The following is a 22,869-nucleotide window of genomic DNA, read 5'->3' as shown; positions in this document are numbered from 1 at the left end:
CATGTTCATACAGATGGCGTTGTAGATATTTCCATGTTCATACACACGGCAGTGTAGATATTTCCGTGTTCATAGAGATGGCTGTGTAGATATTTCCGTGTTCATACAAATGGCGGTGTAGATATTTCCATGTTCATAGAGATGGCGGTGTAGATATTTCATTGTACAGATAGCAGTGTAGTTATTTCCATGTTTATAGAGATAGCAGTGTAGATATTTCCACTGATATACAGATAGCTCTGTAGATATTTGCATGTTCATTCAGATAGCGGTGTAGATATTTCCATGCTCATACAGATAGCGGTGTAGATATTTCCATGCTCCTACAGATAGCGGTGTAGATATTTTCATGTTCATACAGTTAGCGGTGTAGATATTTCCATGTTCATACAAATGGCGGTGTAGATATTTATATGTTCATACAGATGGCGGTGAAGATATTTCCATGTTTATACAGATAGCAGTGTAGTTATTTCCATGTTTATAGATTTAGCAGTGTAGCTATTTCCATTGATATACAGATAGCTGTGTAGATATTTGCATGTTCATACAGATGGCGGTGTAGATATTTCGAAGTTTATAGAGATAGCGCTGTAGTTATTTCCATATTTATAGAGAAATCTGTGTAGATATTTCCATGTATATGCAGATAGCGGTGTAGATATTTCCATGTTCATCCAGATGCCGGTGTAGATATACCCATGTTCATACAGATTGCGGTGAAGATGTTTCCATGTTCATACAGATGGCGGTGTAGATATTTCCATGTTCATACACATGGCGGTGTAGATATTTCCATGTTCATAGAGATGGCGGTGTAGATATTTCCATGTTCATACAAATGGCGGTGTAGGTATTTCCGTGTTCATAGAGATGGCAGTGTAGATATTTCCACGTTTATACACATAGCAGTGTAGTTATTTCAATGTTTATAGAGATAGCAGTGTAGATATTTCCATTGATATACAGATAGCTGTGTAGATATTTGCATGTTCATACAGATAGCGGTGTAGATATTTCCATGTTCATACTGATAGCGGTGTAGATATTTGCATGTTCATACAGATAGCGTTGTAGATATTCGCATGTTCATACAGATAGCGTTGTAGATATTTCCATCCTCATACAGATAGCGGTGTAGATATTTCCATGTTCATACAGATAGCGGTGTAGATATTTCCATGTTCATACGGATAGCGGTGTAGATATTTAAATGTTCGCACGGATGGCAGTGTAGATATTTCCATGTTCATACAGGTGGCGGTGCAGATATTTCCATGTTTATACAGATAGCAGTGTAGTTATTTCCATGATTATAGAGATAGCAGTGTAGATATTTCCGTTGATATAGAGATAGCTGTGTAGATATTTGCATGTTCATACAGATAGCGGTGCAGCTATTTCCATGTTCATACAGATGGCGGTGTAGATATTTACATGTTCATACAGATGGCGTTGTAGATATTTCCATGTTCGTACAGAAGGCGGTGTAGATATTTCCATGTTCATAGAGATGGCGGTGTAGATATTTCCATGTTTCTGCAGATAGCGGTATAGGTATTTCCATGTTTATACAGATGGTGGTGTAGATATTTCCATGTTTATAGAGATGGCGGTCTAGATATTTCCATGTTTATAGAGATAGTGGTGTAGTTATTTCCAAGTTTATAGAGACAGCGTTGTAGATATTTCCATGTTTATAAAGATAGCGGTGAAGATATTTCCATGTTTATACAGATAGTGCTGTAGATATTTCCATGTTTTTACATTCAGCAGTGCAGGTATTTCCATGTTTATAGAGATAGTGGTGTAGATAATTTCAATTTTATACAGATAGCAGTGTAGATATTTCCAAGTTCATACAGATAGCGGTGTAGATATTTCCACGTTTATAGAGATGGCGGTGTAGATATTTCCATGTTGATACAAATGGCGATGTAGATATTTCCATGTTTTTAGATATGGCGGTGTAGATATTTTCACGTTTACAGAGATGGCGGTGGAGATATTTCCATGTTTACAAAGATAGCGGTGCAGACATTTCCATGTTTACACAGATAGCGGTGTGGATATTTCCATGTTTATGCAGATAGCGGTGTAGATATTTCCATGTTTATACAGATAGCGGTGCGGATATTTCCATGTTTATACAGATATTTGGGCAGATATTTCCATGTTTAAACAGAGAGCGGTGTAGATATTTCCATCTTAATACAGATGGCGGTGTAGATATGTCAATGTTCGTACAGATGGCGGTGTAGGTATTTCCATGTTCATACAGATGGCGGTGTAGATATTTCAAAGTTTATAGAGATAGCGCTGTAGTTATTTCCATATTTATAGAGAAATCTCTGTAGATATTTCCATGTATATTCAGATAGCTATGTAGATATTTCCATGTTCATGCAGATAGCGGTGTAGATATTTCCATGTTCATCCAGATGCCGGTGTAGATATATCCATGTTCATACAGATGGCGGTGAAGATATTTCCATGTTCATACAGATGGCAGTGTAGATATTTCCATGTTCATACACACGGCAGTGTAGATATTTCCGTGTTCATAGAGATGGCGGTGTAGATATTTCCGTGTTCATACAAATGGCGGTGTAGATATTTCCATGTTCATAGAGATGGCGGTGTAGATATTTCATTGTACAGATAGCAGTGTAGTTATTTCCATGTTTATAGAGATAGCAGTGTAGATATTTCCATTGATATACAGATAGCTCTGTAGATATTTGCATGTTCATTCAGATAGCGGTGAAGATATTTCCATGCTCATGCAGATAGCGGTGTAGATATTTCCATGCTCCTACAGATAGTGGTGTAGATATTTTCATGTTCATACAGTTAGCGGTGTAGATATTTCCATGTTCATACAAATGGCGGTGTAGATATTTATATGTTCATACAGATGGCGGTGAAGATATTTCCATGTTTATACAGATAGCAGTGTAGTTATTTCCATGTTTATAGATTTAGCAGTGTAGCTATTTCCATTGATATACAGATAGCTGTGTAGATATTTGCATGTTCATACAGATGGCGGTGTAGATATTTCGAAGTTTATAGAGATAGCGCTGTAGTTATTTCCATATTTATAGAGAAATCTGTGTAGATATTTCCATGTATATGCAGATAGCTGTGTAGATATTTCCATGTTCATGCAGATAGCGGTGTAGATATTTCCATGTTCATCCAGATGCCGGTGTAGATATACCCATGTTCATACAGATTGCGGTGAAGATGTTTCCATGTTCATACAGATGGCGGTGTAGATATTTCCATGTTCATACACATGGCGGTGTAGATATTTCCATGTTCATAGAGATGGCGGTGTAGATATTTCCATGTTCATACAAATGGCGGTGTAGATATTTCCGTGTTCATAGAGATGGCAGTGTAGATATTTCCACGTTTATACACATAGCAGTGTAGTTATATCAATGTTTATAGAGATAGCAGTGTAGATATTTCCATTGATATACAGATAGCTGTGTAGATATTTGCATGTTCATACAGATAGCGGTGTAGATATTTCCATGTTCATACTGATAGCGGTGTAGATATTTCCAAGTTCATACAGTTAGCGGTGTAGATATTTCCATGTTCATACAGATGGCGGTGTAGATATTTCCCTGTTCATACAGATGGTGGCGTAGATATTTACATGTTCATACAGATGGCGGTGTAGATATTTCCATGTTCGTACGGATGGCAGTGTAGATATTTCCATGTTCATACAGGTGGCGGTGTAGATATTCCCTTGTTTTTACAGATAGCTGTGTAGTTGTTTCCATGTTTATAGAGATAGCAGTGTAGATATTTCCATTGATATACAGATAGCTGTGTAGATATTTGCATGTTCATACAGATAGCTGTGTAGATATTTCCATGTTCATACAGATAGCGGTGTAGATATTTCCATGTTCATACAGATAACAGTGTAGATATTTCCATGTTAATACAGATAGCGGTGTAGATATTTCCATGTTCACACAGATAGCGGTGTAGTTATTTCCATGTTCATACAGTTAGCGGTGTAGATATTTCCGTGTTTTGCAGATAGCAGTGTAGATATATCCATGTTCTTCCAGATGCCGGTGTAGATATATCCATGTTCATACAGATGGCGGTGAAGATATTTCCAAGTTCATACAGATGGCGGTGTAGATATTTCCATGTTCATACAAATGGCGGTGTAGATATTTCCATGTTCATACAGATGGCGGTGTAGATATTTCCGTGTTCATACAAATGGCAGTGTAGATATTTCCATGTTCATAGAGATGGCGGTGTACATATTTCCATGTTTATGCAGATAGCGGTATAGGTATTTCCATGTTTATACAGATGGTGGTGTAGATATTTCCATGTTTATAGAGATGGCGGTCTAGATATTTCCATGTTTATAGAGATAGTGGTGTAGTTATTTCCAAGTTTATAGAGACAGCGTTGTAGATATTTCCATGTTTATAAAGATAGCGGTGAAGATATTTGCATGTTTATACAGACAGCAGTGTAGATATTTCCATGTTTATAGAGATAGTGGTGTAGATAATTTCAATTTTATACAGATAGCAGTGTAGATATTTCCAAGTTCATACAGATAGCGGTGTAGATATTTCCACCTTTATAGAGATGGCGGTGTAGATATTTCCATGTTCATACAGATGGCGGTGTAGATATTTTCATGTTCATACAGGTGGCGGTGTAGATATTTCCATGTTTATACAGATAGAAGTGTGGTTATTTCTATGTTTATAGAGATAGCAATGTAGATATTTCCATTGGTATACATATAGCTGTGTAGATATTTGCATGCTCATACTGATAGCGGTGTTGATATTTCCATGTTCATACAGATAGCGGTGTAGATATTTCCATGTTCATACACATAGCGGTGTAGATATTTCCATGTTCACAGAGATGACGGTGTAGGTATTTGCATGTTCATACAGATAGCGGTGTAGATATTTCCATGTTCACACAGATAGCGGTGTAGATATTTCCATGTTCATACAGTTAGCGCTTTAGATATTTCCATGTTCATGCAGATAGCGGTGTAGATATTTCCATGTTCATCCTGATGCCGGTGAAGATATATCCATGTTCATACAGATGGCGGTGAAGATATTTCCATGTTCATACACATGGCAGTGTACATATTTCCATGTTCATAGAGATGGCGGTGTAGATATTTCCATGTTCATACAAATGGCGGTGTAGATATTTCCATGTTCATAGAGATGGCGGTGTAGATATTTCCATGTTTGTACAGATAGCAGTGTAGTTATTTCCATGTTTATAGAGATAGCAGTGTAGATATTTCCATTGGCATACAGATAGCTGTGTAGATATTTCCATGTTCATACAGATAGCGGTGCAGTTATTTCCACGTTCATACAGATAGCGGTGTAGATATTTCCATGTTCATACAGATAGCGGTGTATTTATTTCCATGTTCATACAGTTAGCGGTGTAGATATTTCCATGTTCATACAGATGGCGGTGTAGATATTTCCATGTTCGTACGGATGGCAGTGTAGTTATTTCCATGTTCATACAGGTGGCGGTGTATATATTTCCATGTTCATACAGATAGCAGTGTAGTTATTTCAATGTTCATAGAGATAGCAATGTAGATATTTCCATTGATATACATATAGCTGTGTAGATATTTGCATGTTCACACAGATAGCTGTGTAGATATTGACATGTTCATACAGATATAGGTGTAGATATTTCCAAGTTCATACAGATAGCGGTGTAGATATTTCCATGTTCATACAGATAACGGTGTAGATATTTCCATGTTCATACAGATGGCGGTGTAGATATTTCCATGTTTTTAGAGATGGCAGTTTAGATATTTTCATGTTAACACAGATGGCGGTGGAGATACTTCCATGTTTACACAGATAGCGTTGTAGACATTTCCATGTTTACACAGATAGCGGTGTGTATATTTCCACGTTTATGCAGATAGCGGTGTAGATATTTCCATGTTTATACAGATAGCGGTGCGGATATTTCCATGTTTATACAGATAGTTGGGCAGATATTTCCATGTTTATACACATAGCGGTGTAGATATTTCCATCTTAATACAGATGGCGGTGTAGATATGTCTATGTTCGTACAGATGGCGGTGTAGATATTTGCATGTTCATAGGGATGGCGGTGTAGATATTTCCATGTTTATAGAGATAGTGGTGTAGTTATTTCCAAATTTATAGAGAAATCTGTGTAGATATTTCCATGTATATGCAGATAGTTGTGTAGATATTTCCATGTTCATGCACATAGCGGTGTAGATATTTCCATGTTCATCCAGATGCCGGTGTAGATATATCCATGTTCATACAGATGGCGGTGAAGATATTTCCATGTTCATACAGATGGCGGTGTAGATATTTCCATGTTCATACACATCGCGTTGTAGATATATCCATGTTCATAGAGATGGCGCTGTAGATATTTCCATGTTCATACAAATGGCGGTGTAGATATTTCCATATTCATAGAGATGGCGGTGTAGATATTTCCATGTTTATACAGATAGCAGTGTGGATATTTCCATGTTTATAGAGATAGCAGTGTAGATATTTCCATTGATATACAGATAGCTGTGTAGATATTTGCATATTCATACAGATAGCAGTGTAGATATTTCCATGTTCATACTGATAGCGGTGTAGATATTTCCATGTTCATACAGTTAGCGGTGTAGATATTTCCATGTTCATACAGATGGCGGTGTAGATATTTCCATGTTCATACAGATGGCCGTGTAGATATTTACATGTTCATACAGATGGCGGTGTAGATATTTCCATGCTCGTACGGATGGCAGTATAGGTATTTCCATGTTCATACAGGTGGCGGTGTAGATATTCCCCTGTTTTTACAGATAGCTGTGTAGTTATTTCCGTGTTTATAGAGATAGCAGGGTAGATATTTCCATTGATATACAGATATCTGTGTAGATATTTGCATGTTCCTACAGATAGCGGTGTAGATATTTCCCTGTTCATACAGATAGCCGTGTAGATATTTCCATGTTCATACAAATAGCGGTGTAGATATTTCCATGTTCATACAGATAACGGTGTAGATATTTGCATGTTCCTACAGATAGCGGTGTAGATATTTCCATGTTCTCACAGATAGCGGTGTAGATATTTCCATATTCATACAGTTAGCAGTGTAGATACTTCCATGTTCATGCAGATAGCGGTGTAGATATTTCCATGTTCATCCAGATGCCGGTGTAGATATATCCATGTTCATACAGATGGCGGTGAAGATATTTCCATGTTCATACAGATGGCGGTGTAGATATTTCCATGTTCATACACATGGCGGTGTAGATATTTCCATGTTCATAGAGATGGCGGTGTAGATATTTCCATGTTCATACAAATGGCGGTGTAGATATTTCCATGTTCATGGAGATGGCGGTGTAGATATTTCCATGTTTGTACAGATAGCAGAGTAGTTATTTCCATGTTTATAGAGATAGCTGTGTAGATATTTCCCTTGATATACAGATAGCGGTACAGATATTTCCATGTTCATTCAGATAGCGGTGTAGATATTTCCATGTTTATAGAGATAGTGGTGTAGATAATTTCAATTTTATACAGATAACAGTGTAGATAATTCCAAGTTCATACAGATAGCGGTGTAGATATTTCCACGTTTATAGAGATGGCGGTGTAGATATTTTCATGTTTACACAGATGGCGGTGGAGATACTTCCATGTTTACACAGATAGCGTTGTAGACATTTCCATCTTTACACAGATAGCGGTGTGTATATTTCCACGTTTATGCAGATAGCGGTGTAGATATTTCCATGTTTATACAGATAGCGGTGCGGATATTTCCATGTTTATACAGATAGTTGGGCAGATATTTCCATGTTTATACAGATAGCGGTGTAGATATTTCCATCTTAATACAGATGGCGGTGTAGATATGTCTATGTTCGTACAGATGGCGGTGTAGATATTTGCATGTTCATAGGGATGGCAGTGTAGATATTTCGAAGTTTATAGAGATAGCCCTGTAGTTATTTCCAAATTTATAGAGAAATCTGTGTAGATATTTCCATGTATATGCAGATAGCTGTGTAGATATTTCCATGTTCATGCAGATAGCGGTGTAGATATTTCCATGTTCATCCAGATGCCGGTGTAGACATATCCATGTTGATACAGATGGCGGTGTAGATATTTCCATGTTCATACACATGGCGGTGTAGATATATCCATGTTCATACAAATGGCGGTGTAGATATTTCCATGTTCATACAAATGGCGGTGTACATATTTCCATATTCATAGAGATGGCGGTGTAGATATTTCCATGTTTATACAGATAGCAGTGTAGTTATTTCCATGTTTATATAGATAGCAGTGTAGATATTTCCATTGATATACAGATAGCTGTGTAGATATTTGCATGTTCATACAGATATCGGTGTAGATATTTCCATGTTCATACTGATAGCGGTGTAGATATTTCCATGTTCATACAGTTAGCGGTGTAGATATTTCCATGTTCATACAGATGGCGGTGTAGATATTTCCATGTTCATACAGATGGCCATGTAGATATTTACATGATCATACAGATGGCGGTGTAGACATTTCCATGTTCGTACGGATGGCAGTGTAGATATTTCCATGTTCATACAGGTGGCGGTGTAGATATTCCCGTTTTTACAGATAGCTGTGTAGTTATTTCCGTGTTTATAGAGATAGCAGGGTAGATATTTCCATTGATATACAGATAGCTGTGTAGATATTTCCATGTTCATACAGATAGCGGTGTAGATATTTCCCTGTTCATACAGATAGCGGTGTAGATATTTCCATGTTCATACACATAGTGGTGTAGATATTTCCATGTTCATACAGATAACGGTGTAGATATTTGCATGTTCATACAGATAGCGGTGTAGATATTTCCATGTTCACACAGATAGCGGTGTAGATATTTCCATGTTCATACAGTTAGCGGTGTAGATATTTCCATGTTCATGCAGATAGCGGTGTAGATATTTCCATGTTCATCCTGATGCCGGTGTAGATATATCCATGTTCATACAGATGGCGGTGAAGATATTTCCATGTTCATACACATGGCGGTGTAGATATTTCCATGTTCATAGAGATGGCGGTGTAGATATTTCCATGTTCATATAAATGGCGGTGTAGATATTTCCATGTTCATACAGATGGCGGTGTAGATATTTCCATGTTTGTACAGATAGCAGTGTAGTTATTTCCATGTTTAAAGAGAGAGCAGTGTACATATTTCCATTGATATACAGATAGCTGTGTAGATATTTCCATGTTCATACAGATAGCGGTGTAGATATTTCCATGTTCATACTGATAGCGGTGTAGATATTTCCATGTTCATACAGTTAGCGGTGTAGATATTTCCATCTTCATACTGATGGCGGTGTAGATATTTCCATGTTCATACAGATGGCCGTGTAGATATTTACATGTTCATACAGATGACGGTGTAGATATTTCCATGTTGATACAGATGGCGGTGTAGATATTTACATGTTCATACAGATGGCGGTGTAGATATTTCAATCTTCGTACGGATGGCAATGTAGATATTTCCATGTTCATACAGGTGGCGGTGTAGATATTCCCATGTTTTTACAGATAGCTGTGTAGATATTTCCATGTTTATAGAGATAGCAGTGTAGATATTTCCATTGATATATAGATAGCTTTCTAGATATTTGCATGTTCATACAGATAGCGGTGTAGATATTTCCATGTTCATACAGTTAGCGGTGTAGATATTTCCATGTTCATACAGTTAGCGGTGTAGATATTTCCATGTTCACGTAGATACCGGAGTAGATATTTCCATGTTCATCCAGATGCCGGTGTAGATATATCCATGTTCATACAGATGGTGGTGAAGATATTTCCATGTTCATACAGATGGCGGTGTAGATATTTCCATGTTCATACAGATGGTGGTGTAGATATTTCCATGTTCATACAGATGGCCGTGTAGATATTTACATGTTCATACAGATGGCGGTGTAGACATTTCCATGTTCGTACGGATGGCAGTGTAGATATTTCCATGTTCATACAGGTGGCGGTGTAGATATTCCCCTGCTTTTACAGATAGCTGTGTAGTTATTTCCGTGTTTATAGAGATAGCAGGGTAGATATTTCCATTGATATACAGATAGCTGTGTAGATATTTGCATGTTCATACAGATAGCGGTGTAGATATTTCCATGTTCATACAGATAGCGGTGTAGATATTTCCATGTTCATACACATAGCGGTGTAGATATTTCCATGTTCATACAGATAACGGTGTAGATATTTGCATGTTCATACAGATAGCGGTGTACATATTTCCATGTTCACACAGATAGCGGTGTAGATATTTCCATATTCATACAGTTAGCGGTGTAGATATTTCCATGTTCATGCAGATAGCGGTGTAGATATTTCCATGTTCATCCTGATGCCGGTGTAGATATATCCATGTTCATACAGATGGCAGTGTAGTTATTTCCATGTTTATAGAGATAGCGATGTAGATATTTCCATTGATATACAGATAGCTGTGTAGATATTTACATGTTCATACAGATGGCGGTGTAGATATTTCCATGTTCGTACAGGTGGCGGTGTAGATATTTCCATGTTATACAGATAGCAGTGTAGTTATTTCAATGTTTATAGAGATAGCGATGTAGATATTTCAATGTTTATAGAGATAGCGATGTAGATATTTCCATTGATATAGATATAGCTTTGTAGATATTTGCATGTTCATACAGATAGCGGTGTAGATATTTCCATGTTGATACAGATAGAGGTGTAGATATTTCCATTTTCATACACATAGCGGTGTAGATATTTCCATGTTCATAGAGATAACGGTGTAGATATTTCCATGTTCATACAGATAGCGGTGTAGATATTTCCATGTTCATACAGTTAGCGGTGTAGATATTTCCATGTTCATACATATGGCGGTGTAGATATTTACATGTTCATACAGATGGCGTTGTAGATATTTCCACGTTCGTACAGATGGCGGTGTAGATATTTCCATGTTCATAGAGATGGCGGTGTAGATATTTCCATGTTTATGCAGATAGCGGTATAGCTATTTTCATGTTTATACAGATGGTGGTGTAGATATTTCCATGTTTATAGAGATGGCGGTCTAGATATTTCCATGTTTATAGAGATAGTGGTGTAGTTATTTCCAAGTTTATAGAGACAGCGTTGTAGATATTTCCATGTTTATACAGATAGCAGTGTAGATATTTCCAAGTTCATACAGATAGCGGTGTAGATATTTCCACCTTTATAGAGATGGCGGTGTAGATATTTCCATGTTCATACAGATGGCGGTGTAGATATTTTCATGTTCGTACAGGTGGCGGTGTAGATATTTCCATGTTTATACAGATAGAAGTGTGGTTATTTCTATGTTTATAGAGATAGCAATGTAGATATTTCCATTGGTATACATATAGCTGTGTAGATATTTGCATGCTCATACTGATAGCGGTGTAGATATTTCCATGGTCATACAGATAGCGGTGTAGATATTTCCATGTTCATACACATAGCGGTGTAGATATTTCCATGTTCACAGAGATGACGGTGTAGATATTTGCATGTTCATACAGATAGCGGTGTAGATATTTCCATATTCACACAGATAGCGGTGTAGATATTTCCATGTTCATACAGTTAGCGCTTTAGATATTTCCATGTTCATGCAGATAGCGGTGTAGATATTTCCATGTTCATCCTGATGCCGGTGAAGATATATCCATGTTCATACAGATGGCGGTGAAGATATTTCCATGTTCATACACATGGCAGTGTACATATTTCCATGTTCATAGAGATGGCGGTGTAGATATTTCCATGTTCATACAAATGGCGGTGTAGATATTTCCATGTTCATAGAGATGGCGGTGTAGATATTTCCATGTTTGTACAGATAGCAGTGTAGTTATTTCCATGTTTATAGAGATAGCAGTGTAGATATTTCCATTGGCATACAGATAGCTGTGTAGATATTTCCATGTTCATACAGATAGCGGTGCAGTTATTTCCACGTTCATACAGATAGCTGTGTAGATATTTCCATGTTCATACAGATAGCGGTGTATTTATTTCCATGTTCATACAGTTAGCGGTGTAGATATTTCCATGTTCATACAGATGGCAGTGTAGATATTTCCATGTTCGTACGGATGGCAGTGTAGTTATTTCCATGTTCATACAGGTGGCGGTGTATATATTTCCATGTTCATACAGATAGCAGTGTAGTTATTTCAATGTTCATAGAGATAGCAATGTAGATATTTCCATTGATATACATATAGCTGTGTAGATATTTGCATGTTCACACAGATAGCTGTGTAGATATTGCCATGTTCATATAGATAGAGGTGTAGATATTTCCAAGTTCATACAGATAGCGGTGTAGATATTTCCATGTTCATACAGATAACGGTGTAGATATTTCCATGTTCATACAGATGGCGGTGTAGATATTTCCATGTTTTTAGAGATGGCAGTGTAGATATTTTCATGTTAACACAGATGGCGGTGGAGATACTTCCATGTTTACACAGATAGCGTTGTAGACATTTCCATGTTTACACAGATAGCGGTGTGTATATTTCCACGTTTATGCAGATAGCGGTGTAGATATTTCCATGTTTATACAGATAGCGGTGCGGATATTTCCATGTTTATACAGATAGTTGGGCAGATATTTCCATGTTTATACAGATAGCGGTGTAGATATTTCCATCTTAATACAGATGGCGGTGTAGATATGTCTATGTTCGTACAGATGGCGGTGTAGATATTTGCATGTTCATAGGGATGGCGGTGTAGATATTTCCATGTTTATAGAGATAGTGGTGTAGTTATTTCCAAATTTATAGAGAAATCTGTGTAGATATTTCCATGTATATGCAGATAGTTGTGTAGATATTTCCATGTTCATGCACATAGCGGTGTAGATATTTCCATGTTCATCCAGATGCCGGTGTAGATATATCCATGTTCATACAGATGGCGGTGAAGATATTTCCATGTTCATACAGATGGCGGTGTAGATATTTCCATGTTCATACACATCGCGTTGTAGATATATCCATGTTCATAGAGATGGCGCTGTAGATATTTCCATGTTCATACAAATGGCGGTGTAGATATTTCCATATTCATAGAGATGGCGGTGTAGATATTTCCATGTTTATACAGATAGCAGTGTAGATATTTCCATGTTTATAGAGATAGCAGTGTAGATATTTCAATTGATATACAGATAGCTGTGTAGATATTTGCATATTCATAAAGATAGCGGTGTAGATATTTCCATGTTCATACTGATAGCGGTGTAGATATTTCCATGTTCATACAGTTAGCGGTGTAGATATTTCCATGTTCATACAGATGGCGGTGTAGATATTTCCATGTTCATACAGATGGCCGTGTAGATATTTACATGTTCATACAGATGGCGGTGTAGATATTTCCATGCTCGTACGGATGGCAGTATAGGTATTCCCATGTTCATACAGGTGGCGGTGTAGATATTCCCCTGTTTTTACAGATAGCTGTGTAGTTATTTCCGTGTTTATAGAGATAGCAGTGTAGATATTTCCATTGATATACAGATATCTGTGTAGATATTTGCATGTTCCTACAGATAGCTGTGTAGATATTTCCCTGTTCATACAGATAGCGGTGTAGATATTTCCATGTTCATACAAATAGCGGTGTAGATATTTCCATGTTCATACAGATAACGGTGTAGATATTTGCATGTTCCTAAAGATAGCGGTGTAGATATTTCCATGTTCTCACAGATAGCGGTGTAGATATTTCCATATTCATACAGTTAGCGGTGTAGATACTTCCTTGTTCATGCAGATAGCCTTGTAGATATTTCCATGTTCATCCAGATGCCGGTGTAGATATATCCATGTTCATACAGATGGCGGTGAAGATATTTCCATGTTCATACAGATGACGGTGTAGATATTTCCATGTTCATACAAATGGCGGTGTAGATATTTCCATGTTCATGGAGATGGCGGTGTAGATATTTCCATGTTTGTACAGATAGCAGAGTAGTTATTTCCATGTTTATAGAGATAGCAGTGTAGATATTTCCCTTGATATACAGATGGCGGTATAGATATTTCCATGTTCATTCAGATAGCGGTGTAGATATTTCCATGTTTTACAGATAGCGGTGTAGATATTTCCATCTTCATACAGATGGCGGTGTAGATATTTCCATGTTCGTACGGATGGCAGTGTAGATATTTCCATGTTCGCACAGGTGGCGGTGTAGATATTTCCATGTTTATACAGATAGCAGTGTAGTTATTTCAATGTTTATAGAGATAGCAATGTAGATATTTCCATTGATATACATATAGCTTTGTAGATATTTGCATGTTCATACAGATAGCGGTGTAGATATTTCCATGTTGATACAGATAGAGGTGTAGATATTTCCATGTTCATACACATAGCGGTGTAGATATTTCCATGTTCATACAGATAACGGGGTAGATATTTCCATGTTCATACAGATAGCGGTGTAGATATTTCCATGTTCATACAGTTAGCGGTGTAGATATTTCCATGTTCATACATATGGCGGTGTAGATATTTACATGTTCATACAGATGGCGTTGTAGATATTTCCACGTTCGTACAGATGGCGGTGTAGATATTTCCATGTTCTTAGAGATGGCGGTGTAGATATTTCCATGTTTATGCAGATAGCGTTATAGATATTTCCATGTTTATACAGATGGTGGTGTAGATATTTCCATGTTTATAGAGATGGCGGTCTAGATATTTCCATGTTTATAGAGATAGTGGTGTAGTTATTTCCAAGTTTATAGAGACAGCGTTGTAGATATTTCCATGTTTATACAGATAGTGGTGTAAATATTTCCATGTTTTACAGATAGCGGTGTAGATATTTCCATGTTTATAGAGATAGTGGTGTAGATAATTTCAATTTTATACAGATAGCAGTGTAGATAATTCCAAGTTCATACAGATAGCGGTGTAGATATTTCCACGTTTATAGAGATGGCGGTGTGGATATTTCCATGTTCATACAGATGGCGGTGTAGATATTTCCATGTTTTTAGAGATGGTGGTGTAGATATTTTCATGTTTACACAGATGGCGGTGGAGATACTTCCATGTTTACACAGATAGCGTTGTAGACATTTCCATCTTTACACAGATAGCGGTGTGTATATTTCCACGTTTATGCAGATAGCGGTGTAGATATTTCCATGTTATACAGATAGCGGTGCGGATATTTCCATGTTTATACAGATAGTTGGGCAGATATTTCCATGTTTATACAGATAGCGGTGTAGATATTTCCATCTTAATACAGATGGCGGTGTAGATATGTCTATGTTCGTACAGATGGCGGTGTAGATATTTGCATGTTCATAGGGATGGCAGTGTAGATATTTCGAAGTTTATAGAGATAGCCCTGTAGTTATTTCCAAATTTATAGAGAAACCTGTGTAGATATTTCCATGTATATGCAGATAGCTCTGTAGATATTTCCATGTTCATGCAGATAGCGGTGTAGATATTTCCATGTTCATCCAGATGCCGGTGTAGATATATCCATGTTCATACAGATGGCGGTGTAGATATTTCCATGTTCATACAAATGGCGGTGTAGATATATCCATGTTCATAGAGATGGCGGTGTAGATATTTCCATGTTCATACAAATGGCGTTGTAGATATTTCCATATTCATAGAGATGGCGGTGTAGATATTTCCATGTTTATACAGATAGCAGTGTAGTTATTTCCATGTTTATAGAGTTAGCAGTGTAGATATTTCCATTGATATACAGAGAGCTGTGTAGATATTTGCATGTTCATACAGATATCGGTGTAGATATTTCCATGTTCATACTGATAGCGGTGTAGATATTTCCATGTTCATACAGATGGCCGTGTAGATATTTACATGTTCATACAGATGGCGGTGTAGACATTTCCATGTTCGTACGGATGGCAGTGTAGATATTTCCATGTTCATACAGGTGGCGGTGTAGATCTTCCCCTGTTTTTACAGATAGCTGTGTATTTATTTCCGTGTTTATAGAGATAGCAGGGTAGATATTTCCATTGATATACAGATAGCTGTGTAGATATTTGCATGTTCATACAGATAGCGGTGTAGATATTTCCATGTTCATACAGATAGCGGTGTAGATATTTCCATGTTCATACACATAGCGGTGTAGATATTTCCATGTTCATACAGATAACGGTGTAGATATTTGCATGTTCATACAGATAGCGGTGTACATATTTCCATGTTCACACAGATAGCGGTGTAGATATTTCCATATTCATACAGTTAGCGGTGTAGATATTTCCATGTTCATGCAGATAGCGGTGTAGATATTTCCATGTTCATCCTGATGCCGGTGTAGATATATCCATGTTCATACAGATGGCAGTGTAGTTATTTCCATGTTTATAGAGATAGCAGTGTAGATATTTCCATTGATATACAGATAGCTGTGTAGATATTTGCATGTTCATACAGATATCGGTGTAGATATTTCCATGTTCATACTGATAGCGGTGTAGATATTTCCATGTTCATACAGTTAGCGGTGTAGATATTTCCATGTTCATACAGATGGCGGTGTAGATATTTCCATGTTCATACAGATGGCCATGTAGATATTTACATGATCATACAGATGGCGGTGTAGACATTTCCATGTTCGTACGGATGGCAGTGTAGATATTTCCATGTTCATACAGGTGGCGGTGTAGATATTCCCGTTTTTACAGATAGCTGTGTAGTTATTTCCGTGTTTATAGAGATAGCAGGGTAGATATTTCCATTGATATACAGATAGCTGTGTAGATATTTCCATGTTCATACAGATAGCGGTGTAGATATTTCCATGTTCATACAGATAGCGGTGTAGATATTTCCATGTTCATACACATAGCGGTGTAGATATTTCCATGTTCATACAGATAACGGTGTAGATATTTGCATGTTCATACATATAGCGGTGTAGATATTTCCATGTTCACACAGATAGCGGTGTAGATATTTCCATGTTCATACAGTTAGCGGTGTAGATATTTCCATGTTCATGCAGATAGCGGTGTAGATATTTCCATGTTCATCCTGATGCCGGTGTAGATATATCCATGTTCATACAGATGGCGGTGAAGATATTTCCATGTTCATACAGATGGCGGTGTAGATATTTCCATGTTCATAGAGATGGCGGTGTAGATATTTCCATGTTCATATAAATGGCGGTGTAGATATTTCCATGTTCATAGCGATGGCGGTGTAGATATTTCCATGTTTGTACAGATAGCAGTGTAGTTATTTCCATGTTTAAAGAGAGAGCAGTGTACATATTTCCATTGATATACAGATAGCTGTGTAGATATTTCCATGTTCATACAGATAGCGGTGTAGATATTTCCATGTTCATACTGATAGCGGTGTAGATATTTCCATGTTCATACAGATAGCGGTGTAGATATTTCCATGTTCATACAGTTAGCGGTGTAGATATTTCCATGTTCATACATATGGCGGTGTAGATATTTACATGTTCATACAGATGGCGTTGTAGATATTTCCACGTTCGTACAGATGGCGGTGTAGATATTTCCATGTTCATAGAGATGGCGGTGTAGATATTTCCAGGTTCATACAAATGGCGGTGTAGATATTTCCATGTTCATAGAGATGGCGGTGTAGGTAATTCCATGTTTATACAGATAGCAGTGTAGTTATTTCCATGTTTATAGAGATACCAGTGTGGATATTTCCATTGATATACAGATAGCTGTGAAGATATTTGAATGTTCATACAGATAGCGGTGTAGATATTTCCATGTGCATACAGATGGCGGTGTAGATATTTCCATGTTCATACCAATAGCGGTGTTGATATTTCCATGTTCATACAGATGGCGGTGTAGATATTTCCATGTTCATACAGATAGCGGTGTAGATATTTCCATGTTCATACAGTTAGCGGTGTAGATATTTACATGTTCATACAGATGGCGGTGTAGATATTTACATGTTCATACAGATGGCGGTGTAGATATTTCCATGTTCATACAGATGGCGGTGTAAATATTTCCATGTTTTTAGAGATGGCGGTGTAGATATTTTCATGTTTACACAGATGGCGGTGTAGATATTTCCATGTTTACACAGATGTTGGTGTAGCTAATTCCATGTTTATAGGGATGGCGGTGTAGATATTTTCATGTTTACACAGATGGCGGTGTAGATATTTCCATGTTTACACAGATAGCGGTGTAGACATTTCCATGTTTACACAGACAGCGGTGTGGATATTTCCATGTTTATGCAGATAGCCGTGTAGATATTTCCATGTTTATACAGATAGCGGTGCGGATATTTCCATGTTTATACAGATAGTTGGGCAGATATTTCCATGTTTATACAGATAGCGGTGTAGATATTTCCATCTTAATACAGATGGCGGTGTAGATATGTCCATGTTTGTACAGCTGGCGGTGTAGATATTTCCATGTTCATACAGATGGCGGTGTAGATATTTCGAAGTTTATAGAGATAGCGCTGTAGTTATTTCCATATTTAAAGAGAAATCTGTGTAGATATTTCCATGTTCATCCAGATGCCGGTGTACATATATCCATGTTCATACAGATGGCGGTGAAGATATATCCATGTTCATACAAATGGCGGTGTAGATATTTCCATGTTCATAGAGATGGCGGTGTAGATAATTCCATGTTCATACAAATGGCGGTGTAGATATTTCCATGTTCATAGAGATGGCGGTGTAGACATTTCCATATTTATACAGATAGCAGTGTAGTTATTTCCATGTTTATTGAGATAGCTGTGTAGATATTTCCATTGATATACAGATAGCTGTGTAGATATTTGCATGTTCGTACAGATAGCGGTGTAGATATTTCCATGTTCGTACAGATAGCGGTGTAGATATTTCCATGTTCGTACAGATAGCGGTGTAGATATTTCCATGTTCATACAGATAACGGTGTAGATATTTCCATGTTCATACAGATAGCGGTGTAGATATTTCCATGTTCATGCAGTTAGCGGTGTAGATATTTCCATGTTCATACAGATGGCGGTGTAGATATTTACATGTTCATACTGATGGCGGTATAGATATTTCCATGTTCGTACAGATGGCGGTGTAGATATTTCTATGTTCATAGAGATGGCGGCGTAGATATTTCCATGTTTATGCAGATAGCAGTACAGATATTTCCATGTTTATACAGACGGTGGTGTAGATATTGCCATGTTTTTAGAGATGGAGGTCTAGATATTTCCATGTTTACACTGATAGCGGTGTAGACATTTCCATGTTTACACAGATAGCGGTGTGGATATTTCCATGTTTATGCAGATAGCAGTGTAGATATTTTCATGTTTATACAGATAGCGGTGTGGATATTTCCATGTTTATACAGATAGTTGGGCAGATATTTCCATGTTTATACAGATAGCGGTGCAGATATTTCCATCTTAATACAGATGGCGTTGTAGATATTTCCATGTTCCTAGAGATGGCAGTATAGATATTTCCATGTTCATACAAATGGCATTGTGGATATTTAAATGTTCATAGAGATAGCGGTGTATTTATTTCCTTGTTTATAGAGTAAGCTATGTAGATATTTCCAGGTATACGCAGTTAGCTGTGTAGATATTTCCATGTTCATACAGATAGCGGTGTAGATATTTCCATGTTCATACAGATAGCGGTGTAGATATTTCCATATTCATACAGATTTCGGTGTAGATATTTCCCTGTTCATACAGATGGCGGTGTAGATATTTCCCTGTTTATAGAGATAGCGTTGTAGATATTTCCATGTTTATACAGATAGCGGTATGGATATTTCCATGTTTATACAGATAGCGGTGTAGATATTTCCAAGTTTATAGAGATGGCGGTCTACATATTTCCATATTGATAGAGATGGTGGTGTAGTTATTTCCAAGTTTGTAGAGACAGCATTGTAGATATTTCCATGTTTATACAGATAGCGGTGAAGATATTTCCATGTCTATACAGATAGCGGTGTAGATATCTCCATGTTTATACAGATAGCGGTGTATATATTTACATGTTTATAGAGGTGGCGGTCTAGATATTCTCTTGTTTATACAGATAGCCATGTAGTTCTTTCCATGTTTATAGAGATAGCGGTGTAGATAATTCCAATTTTATACAGATAGCAGTTTAGATATTTCCATGTTCATACAAATAGCGGTGTAGATATTTCCACGTTTATAGAGATGGCGGTGTAGATATTTCCATGTTCATACAGATGGCGGGGTAGATATTTCCATGTTTACACAGATAGCATTGTAGATATTTCCAAGCTGATACACATAGCGGTGTAGATATTTCCGTGTCAATAGAGATAGCGGTGTAGTTATTTCCTTGTTTATAGAGAAAGCTGTGTAGATATTTCCATGTGTATGCTGTTAGCTCTGTAGATATTTCCATGTTTACACTGATAACGGTGTAGACATTTCCATCTTTCCACAGATAGCGGTGTAGACATTTCCATGTTTACACAGATAGCATTGTTAATATTTACATGTTTATAGAGATAGCGGTGTAGTTATTTCCAAGTTTATACAGACAGCTTTGAAGATATTTCCATGTTTATAGAGATAGCAGTGTAGTTATTTCCATGTTTATAGAGAAAGCTGTAAAGATATTTCCATGTTTATACAGATAGCCTTGTAGATATTTCCATGTTTATTCAGATATCGGTTTAGATATTTCCATGTTTCTACAGATAGCGGTGTGGATATTTGCATCTTAATACAGATGGCGGTGTAGATATTTCCATGTCAATACAGATGGCGGTGCAGATATTTCCATGTTCATACAGATGGCGGTGTAGATATTTCCATGTTTACACAGATAGTGGTGTAGACCTTTCCATGTTTACACAGATAGCGTTGTAGATATTTACATGTTTCTAGAGATAATAGTGTAGTTATTTCCATGTTTATACAAATAGCGGTGAAGTTATTTCCATGTTTACACAGATAGCAGTGTGGATATTTCAATGATTATACAGAGAGCGGTGTGGATATTTCCATGTTTATACAGATAGTGGTGTTGATATTTCCATGTTTATACAGATAGCGGTGTGGATATTTCCATGTTTATGCATATAGTGGTGTGGATATTTTCATGTTTATACAGATAGCAGTGTAGATATTTCCATGTTTATACAGATAGCGGTGTAGTTATTTCCATGTTCATACAGATAGCGGTGTAGATATTTCCATGTTTATACAGATAGCGGTGTAGATATTTCCATGTTTATAGACATGGCGGTCTAGATATTTCCATGTTTATAGAGATAGTGGTGTAGTTATTTCCAGGTTTGTAGAGACAGCGTTGTAGATATTTCTGTGTTTATACAGATAGCGGTGAAGATATTTCCATGTTTATACAGATAGCGGTGTATATATTTCCATGTTTATACAGATAGCGGTGTAGATATTTACAAGTTTATAGAGATGGTGGTCCAGATATTGTCTTGTTTATACAGATAGCGGTGTAGATATTTCCATGCTTATAGAGATAGCGGTGTAGATTATTCCAATTTTATACAGATAGCAGTGTAGATGTTTCCATGTTCATACAAATAGCGGTGTAGATATTTCAACGTTTATAGAGATGGTGGTGTAGATATTTCCATGTTCATACAGATGGCGGTGTAGATATTTCCATGTTTACACAGATAGCTGTGTAGATATTTCCATGTTTATACAGATAGTGGTGTAGATATTTCCATGTTTATACAGATATCGGTGTAGGTATTTCCATGTTTCTACAGATAGCGGTGTGGATATTTGCATCTTGATACAGATGGCGGTGTAGATATTTCCATGTTTATACTGATGGCGCTGAAGGTATTTCCATGTTCATACAGATGGCGGTGTAGATATTTCTATGTTTATAGAGATGGCGGTGTAGATATTTCCACGTTTTTACTGATGGCGGTGTAGATATTTCCATGTATATAGAGAAGACGGTGTAGATATTTCCATGTTTATACAGAAAGCGGTGTAGATATTTCCATGTTTACACAGATAGTGGTGTAGACTTTTCCATGTTGAAACAGATAGTGTTGTAGATATTTACTTGTTTATAGAGATAGTGGTGTAGTTATTTCCATGTTTATACAGATAGCGGTGAAGTTATTTCCATGTTTACACAGATAGCGGTGTGGATATTTCATGGATTATACAGAGAGCAGTGTAGATATTTCCTTGTTTATACAGATAGCGGTGCTGATATTTCCATGTTTATACAGATAGCGGTGTGGATACTTCCATGTTTATACATATAGCGGTATGGATATTTCCATTTTTATACAGATAGCGGTGTAGATATTTCCATGTTTACACAGATAGCCGTGTGGATATCTCCATGTTTATACAGATATCGGTGTAGATATTTCCATGTTTCTTCAGATAGCGCTTCTGATATTTCCATCTTAATACAGATGGCGGTGTAGATATTTCCATGTTCCTACAGATGGCGATGTAGATTTTTCCATGTTCCTACAGATGGCGGTGTAGATATTTCCATGTTTATGGAGATGGCAGTGTAGAAATTTCCATGCTTATATATAAAGCTGTGTAGATATTTCCATGTGTATGCAGATAGCTGTGTAGATATTTCCATGTT

This window comes from Gorilla gorilla, chromosome 3 (genome assembly GCF_029281585.2).
Source record: "Gorilla gorilla gorilla isolate KB3781 chromosome 3, NHGRI_mGorGor1-v2.1_pri, whole genome shotgun sequence".
Classification (NCBI taxonomy): Eukaryota; Metazoa; Chordata; class Mammalia; order Primates; family Hominidae; genus Gorilla; species Gorilla gorilla.
The sequence above is the reverse complement of the archived record's forward strand: the minus strand, read 5'-3'. Positions refer to the sequence as shown.